The sequence below is a fragment of the Notamacropus eugenii genome, chromosome 3 (genome assembly GCF_028372415.1).
Source record: "Notamacropus eugenii isolate mMacEug1 chromosome 3, mMacEug1.pri_v2, whole genome shotgun sequence".
In the NCBI taxonomy this organism is placed as follows: Eukaryota; Metazoa; Chordata; class Mammalia; order Diprotodontia; family Macropodidae; genus Notamacropus; species Notamacropus eugenii.
The window spans coordinates 138,878,848-138,886,743 of record NC_092874.1 but is presented as its reverse complement, the minus strand read 5'-3'; positions in this window follow the sequence as shown (position 1 = coordinate 138,886,743).

Sequence of the window (7,896 nt, the reverse complement as noted above, 5' to 3'; positions counted from 1 at the left end):
GTTAGTGTTCAGATGTAAAGTGCAATCCTAAGCTAACATTGTCCGTGCAAGCACCATAGAAACATTTGCATATCTGCATATTATCTTACAACTGTACTCTCTTACCTCCTTGTGATAAAGCTTTGTCTACCTGCAAACACAGTCAAAGGCTACAGCTGCAAACCAAAGCCAACTCTAACAATGGCCAATAGCTCCACGACAGAAGCAGCCACATGCTTTGGTCAGCCTTCTGTAACTTTAATTAGTACAAAGGAACCTTTCCATGAACTACCTGCTGTTTTCTGATGACCTCTGGGATCTTTTCATTTAGCCCTATACAAAGAAACAAATATGATACAACAAAACAAAAAAGTCAATCCAGTCACAGTCTAATCTTCTGAGGCCAAAAGTCCATCTAAATGCAATGAAGATTTGCTTTCATTTAAGACAGAGGTGAGAACAAAGTCTGCAGTGGAAGTTATGATAGAAAGCAACAAAATGTGGATCACTGACCAAAATGATTATGTACTTGATGCAAATGCAGATTGCATATTGTTATATATAATACATTGTGTTTCTTCCCTTTTTCCTTCCCCTCCCAACCTTCCTTCCCTTGCTCCCATTCAGTCAGTTATTTTCTGTGGTGAATACATGTTGTTAGAAGATGTCTTGTATGGTCTTAATCTTTGTTGTGTACTATTTTTTATAGTCTTAAGTTATAATGAAAAAAAAAGTAGGAACCAAACATAAAAGGTCTAGTAAAGCCAAAAATTAATTTCATATTGATTTTAAAGTGATCTAGCTGAGTTTTTACACTGAAAGCAAAGATTATAGCAATTGTAGTCCATGGTATTTATTTTCAGTCAAACCAAAGTTACATATAATTCTGCCTCTGCTTATACGGGATATTAACACTAACAATACACTCCCTTCAGAAGACTTGCACAGGCCAAATTGTTGGAATGCTGGTTTTCTTGACAACTCCAAACCCAAAAAAAATATGATAATGCGTTATGGTGTAGTTGAAAATAGCATAGTCAGATGTTTGCTTAAAACCTAGAAACTTTACGTGTTGCTTTTCATGTGCTGTGCCAAGTCTTGATAATACTTTTTCCCCCAACCAAGGGACCTCATAACCTGATTATGGTTATTGCTTTACAAACAGTTTTTGACAGAAGGTGGCTGCTAGAGCTTAACATATGTACCAGTTCCATGTGATGGGGCTGGTTCTTGCAAACTAAGCTCATCATTTATTCTTTGCTGGAGTCAGCAAATAGACTTAAAGAGATACACAGTCATCTATCACGCCAAATAAAAGGACATAACGGCTTTCAAAAGGGTTTTCCCACTTTACCCAAAAGGCTTTCTGAAAGCTTCTACCTCTGCAAAAAAAAAAAAGAAAAAAAAGGAAAAAAAAAGAAAAAGAAAAAAAAGAAATTAGAACAATTATGGCAGATTGCATGAAATGTGAGAACGTCACAGTAACTGCTACTTTTCATTATGTTTGTCTTTGGGTCATGATCAACAAAAGGGTTACAGTTTCAAAAGAGAGATTGAGATTGTAAAAAGACGACTTTCAGGCATCTAGAAGTCTAATGTAAGGATTATCTGAGAAAGAAAATGGGTCTCTCCAGTACATTTTCACAAGATAATGATGAACTGGATGGAGGTAAACATGGTAACTGTCCCATCAAGAAGGTGGCCTAAGACTGCAATGCTAAAGTATGCATACCTCAGTTACAAAACTTTTGAAAGGAAGTCTCAGCCACAGAATGCATATACCTGTAGAGTTTTGCATGGGTTTTATATAAATACAATTTAAAAGAAAATAGCTGCTTGCACATTATACCAGAAAAACCTCCAAAACTGCAATTGCTTTGAAAATAGATTTTAGGTTTTTTGGAGTTTTCTGAGATGCTTGGTCTGTATTTTGATAATTGTGCATATTATGTAAAAATGTTGGTGGACCCATAAATGACCAGACTTTTTCTAAGAAAAATGTTGCTTTAATGCATTTCATGAATTTTTAATCTTATATCATTGCTTGCTAGTAATAGCAAATCTGCTTTTCTGCATCTGCTTTGCGTAGCTATTGTAAGGCTTTGAACTAATGTATGTATTTATTGCTTGAACTTCTGTGCATACCTTATAAAGCATAATGTCTGACAATTTAAATGGCTCATGTATTCTTGCTTCTATCATAAGCTGATGATGGGGACTATGATCTTTTGTATACAGCAAATTTTAACTGTAGCACAAACATCTGTTTATGTATTGGTGAAATATACCTGTTTTATTTATCTTTTTGAGGTAAACTAATTTTTGATACTTTTCATTACTGTGTACTATGTTCATACCTTGAATTCTCTGACGTTAGAAGTCATGGTTGAGAATTGTAACAGCTGTTATATCCGTTCTGTATTCATGGCTTTCACTGCTGAATAAAATAAAGGACCAAACCTAGGATTTGAAAGAAAACTGTCTACCTCTAACACCAGGGAGTTATCAGATTTTATTTTACATAGTTTTAGTCTACAAAGACACAATTGCTTAAACCTAGTGGGCTTAAGGCTTATATTCTGTGTGGTTGGATTCATGGCGCAGTTGTACTGTTTGAAAATCAATTAAAATTTCATATGAATGTTACAAGTATTTGGTAGAATTACCACTAACTGAGTTTTCTGTAGATAACTCAGATATGGAGACACTATCATCAGCATTCAGTCTCTACAACTGTTTAACTTCATAAGAATGCATTTTTCTCAAGAACAGTCAGAATAGAACTACAGAACTATACTTTAAAATAAACCATCCTGGACTTTAATGTCCCTTGGCAGATTCAGTCACAAAAATCCAACAGTCTGTTTTCTAAAGTTCCTCCAGTCAGGCATTCACATTTTGGAGAATTTACTTTAGGCTTTAGACCATATACACCAATATTAACATTCATTTGGACATTCTAGGTTTATAAATACCATAAAGCTATTAGGAGCAACATGGTTTGCCCTTGTTATTTCACTAGTTCAAGTCAGTGTGAAAGGTCTTTGTCCATACAATTTGGCAAATCTTACTGAGCAAAAAGGATGTACATTTTACTATAGAATTAATGTATGAACAGTGTGTTACTGCTGTTGGTTGTAAAAAATGTATATGAAACATTTCATTCATTTGCTTACATTTCTGAAGTATAAATAAAAAGTCTAATTCTTTTTGACCCATTTATAACCCCTAGGATTTTATTCTTTCAAAGAAGAACATTCTTCTACACCAAAAGCCCAAATCATAAATTGGTGTATAAATGGCACACAATTTGCTAAAGATGTTTTCCTTGGGATTTGGGAATTCATAAAGTACACTCAATTCTAACCTGTGCTGCCTCTCAAATATATTTCATTAGGACCTACCCCAGACCCCCAAATTTGCCCTCCCCATGTGTTTTCATTCTAAGTAGAATTTGATACTACAAATACTGAACCCTAAAAATGCAAGTAAAGTTTGTCTTCCTTTCTTACTCTTTTCAAATCTTTCGTCTATTTTTCACTTTTTCTGCTCTCAAATATCATACTCTTCCATGATCCCTGGCAAAAACAAATTTTCATGTCTTAGTGGGAAACTTCCAAGTTCAAAGGTGCCTAATTTCAATGAAAGGCGATTATATATGCCAGTGAGTACCAGAAGATCTATACTAGCAACAAAAAATGGCAGGATATGTATGGTAGCAAAGAAAAAAAGAAAGGTGATATAGAACCATTAGAGCAGTAAAGTTTGGCTCTTTCTTTAGCTTCTTTCTATATTCCTAAATGTGTTGTAAAGGAAAATAGAAAGAAAATAGCAGACATTGAAAATCTAAAGAACTTGCTATTGAATTTTAAAGTGCTCTAAGAGAAATATAAAATTTAAAATAATCTTTCTTGAACATCAGAAATCCTTTCATTCTCAAAACTACTGATTAGCACAAACTGTAATAATACCAAATTGTACATTACAGTTATATTTTCATTCATTAAAGGCTTTTTAACATGATATGAATGTAGTGCTTAGATGTCTTGCCTTTAAAGAGCAACAGCACGTGAGAGAATAAATTAACAGCTGGAATCAAAATCAGAAATAATTTTTAACTATTATTAATATCTTTTTGACTATGAACTATTTTGTGATTATGAAACATTCAAGCAGGAAACCATACTGAAGGCACTTGACCACTACACTATTTTATTGGTAAAAAGTAAAACTACCAGTTGCTTAGTAATTAATAAAAGGAAAGAAGTAATCAAAAGTGTAACAACTTTATTTGAAATAAATTAAACAAATGGCAAATCACATTCTGCTCAATCCCCCAAGCAAAAGCAGCGCTCCCTAGCAATGGAGCAAATGATAGTTTCAAGTATTTCTAAGATGCTCCTTAAAAGACAAGTTCTGACATAAATATTTCAGAAGAAGGAATTTGGTTAAAATTATTTGTTTTGCAAAACTTTTCAAGAGATTTCAAGATACAGCATCATGTAGTGGAAAGTAAACACAATTGGTAGTAAGAAGACCCAAGTTAAAATCCTGATTCTTGTCTCTTACTTAAACCTATCTAACCCAAGGCAATTCACTTAATAAACTCTCTTAGCCAGGAACTTCTCATCTGCAAAGTATAGAGGCTGAATTAGATATCTAGTGTCCCTTCCAGCCCTAAAACTTACTAATCTATGAAAATTTTTTACTATCAGAAGAAAAAGTTATTGCATCAGAATGTGAAACTTGACAGATGGAAGGACATACACTATCACAGCTGGAGAAAATTTTGCCTATTGTGCTCATTCACTGCCGACAGAAATTCAAAGGAAGCCATAATACCTTTGAACAGAAGAAGTAAAAGTAATATTGGAGCAAGAGAAATGGAAGATTAAAAATTAAATAAATTATTTGTGAGAAGTAGATATCCAAAATGGATCACCTTGGACAGAAATATTATTTGGAAGGAGGCATTACATTTCAAAACTACATGGCCAAATTTTGCTTCTAACTATCTTTTATTGCAATGTATACTTATTAGGAAGTCCTTAGATTTCCATTCCTGGTCAATTATTTGCATGATGCCTTAGGAAAAACAGCCTAAGTTCTCTGATTGTCAAGACTCATATGATATTTGGAAATTTGGAACAAGTTTGCTTTTGCCATAGTACTTAGAGTGCTTAAGCATTTGGCCTCCATCCAACTTACATATTAGTAGATTAAGCTCTTTCAACTATTCAATGAAAATTCTCATAACACTTAGAACCTCATCATAATAGCACCTATATCTTTGTTTCCGTCTACCATTTAAACTTCCCCTGCCATAAAAACTGTTTATATTCTCAGGTTCTTCTAGCTACATGTATTACTTGTGCTTTATGTTGTAATGGTCTGCCTGGCTCCTAGCTGTTGCAGCCCTGAAACCATGATTCACCTGTTTAATTACCTGTTTGGTGAGTCCTGCTTCACACTCTTAGGTCTGAATTTGACCCTAGTCAAAGTAAACATAAAAGGATCACCAATGGAGTAGACAGTCTTAGAATTAAAGAATTGTGGAACATTAGAGGTTAATGTTATCTTTGATGTATTTAGTCCCAGCCTATTGTTTTCTTGATAATTTTCTTTATGTGTACCTCAACAAGCACAGTATTTTCTACTCACCCTTGTAAAGTTCCTTACTCCTGATTAGTATCATTTTCTTTACTTATGGATATGATTCTGACCTTGACACTCCTGACTCCCAGTGGCTGAGCTCCAACCCTTACAGAGCAATCTCAGGGCTTAGCTCCTAACCCCAGGTACCCAGAGTCCACATGTGGGGACTCTCCTTACACCAGCCAAAGTGTGACAGGGCGTACTAGCCTGAGAATCAAGAGACTGAGCTTCAAATCAAAATTCTTCCTTTAACCAGCTGTCTGATGATAGACAAGTAATTTAAGCTTATTAAGTCTCAGTTTTCTGAGCTGTATAATGAAAATAATACTTCTCTCTGTACCTATTAACGGTTTTATAAACAATGTGCTTCAAAAGAAACAAGGCATTTGATAAATATGAGCCATTTATTACCATAGATTCAGAGACTTCCCACAAAGGTGGGGAATCTGCAGTGGGGAACCAAACTTCAAGTTTGGATTCAGTCAAAGGGCTGCACTTGAGGACCTAGAGGGCCACATGTGGCACTGAGGCTGCAGGTTCCCCACCACTGAACTAGTCCATCAATAAAATCAAAATCATTTAGTAAGCAATTAATGTGTCAAGCAATATGCTAAGACCTGGGGATAGAAACAAAAATGATGAAACAATCCCTGCTTACAAGAAGCTTACATTCTAACAGAGGAGAGAATAAGAAAGAAAAGGAAGACAGTAAGAGACAGACAGGAAGTGGAGACAGGAGGAGGAGAGAGGGGAAGAGGGAGAAGGATTACTCATCGTCTAGGAGCTAACGGTCTATTGAGACAAAAGAATACATAATAGGGTGCTGGGTGGAAGAGAAAAGGAACACAAGCAGGGAAAGTGGGGTGGGGAGAATCTAGATATATACGTGTATATATGTATTTATGTACACTTATCTATGCTTATTTATAAACTGCCAACTGCCTTATTATGGAAACAAATACTAAATCTGTCATGAATCCCGTGTTTTCAGGTCCTTGTACCACAAAAGTTAAGGACTTGCCACTTCATGAGATTTGTATCTATTTCTCCAAGAGTTCAATCAATCAATCAATAAACCTTTATTAAGCACCTACTATGTTCCAGGCGCTGAAGATAGAAAAAGAGGCAAAGGGCAGCCACTGCCCTGAAGGAACTTACAATATAATTGAATACAGGCTTAGTCAAAATGAAAGGAATTTAGGTTCATGTCATATGAGGTTTCATTTTTTAAAATTGAGAATGTTTAGACTAGAAAAAAGAAAACTTAGTGAGGAACTGATCTAGATCAGGGTTTTCTAGCCTAGGGTCTATAAACTTTTTTTTTTCATGTAATAACTGTATTTCAATGTAATGATTTCCTCTTAATCCCATGTATTTTATTTTATTTCATACATTAAAGACATTGTTCTAAGAAGTCCACAGGTTTCACCAAAGTAATACAAAAATACAAAAAAGTACAACTACTGAAGTAAATATAAAAGGTCTCAAGATAAATAAATCAGAGAAGCAAGAAAGGAAATGTCTTTCTATTGAGAAAGCGTTTGTGACCAAACAGGAGATATACAGGAATAAAGGGACTGCTCTGAATACATAAAATTTAAAAGATCTGCATGAGCAAAACTTAATGCAGTTAAAATTAGAAGGGAAATAGTTAACTGGAAAAAAAAATCTTCCCAATACATTTCTTTGAAAAAGGTATCTTATCAAAGATATGTAATAAGGAAGTGATTCAAATTTATAATAAGAATCATTCTCCTACAAATAAATGATTCAGGGATATGAACAGGCCATATTCAGAGGGAATAATCCACACTACCAACAACCACATAAAAATAATCTAAATCATAAACAAATTACAAATTAAAACAACTCTAAGATTCTTCCTCCCACCAATCAGAAAGGCAAAGGTAACAAAAAAAAGGAAGCTGCTGAGGGGCCTTCAGGAAACAAGCTGTTGGAAATATGAATTATTCTAGTCAGTCTGAGAAGCAACTTGGGCTTCTTACCAAAATGTCACTTAAATGTACACTTTCTGACTCACTGATACCTCTACTAGACCTATACTCCAAAGAGAGCAAAGAAAAAAATATGTTCACAAGTATTTAGAGCAGCTCTATTTGTGGTGGCAAAGAACTGAAAACTAAGGGACTAAGGGGGAATGGCTGAACAAAATAAGGAATAGGAAAGTAATGGAATATTACTTTGCTATAAGAAATGACAAAAACAATAGTTTTAGGGAAATGGGATGAAAGACAGAGTGAA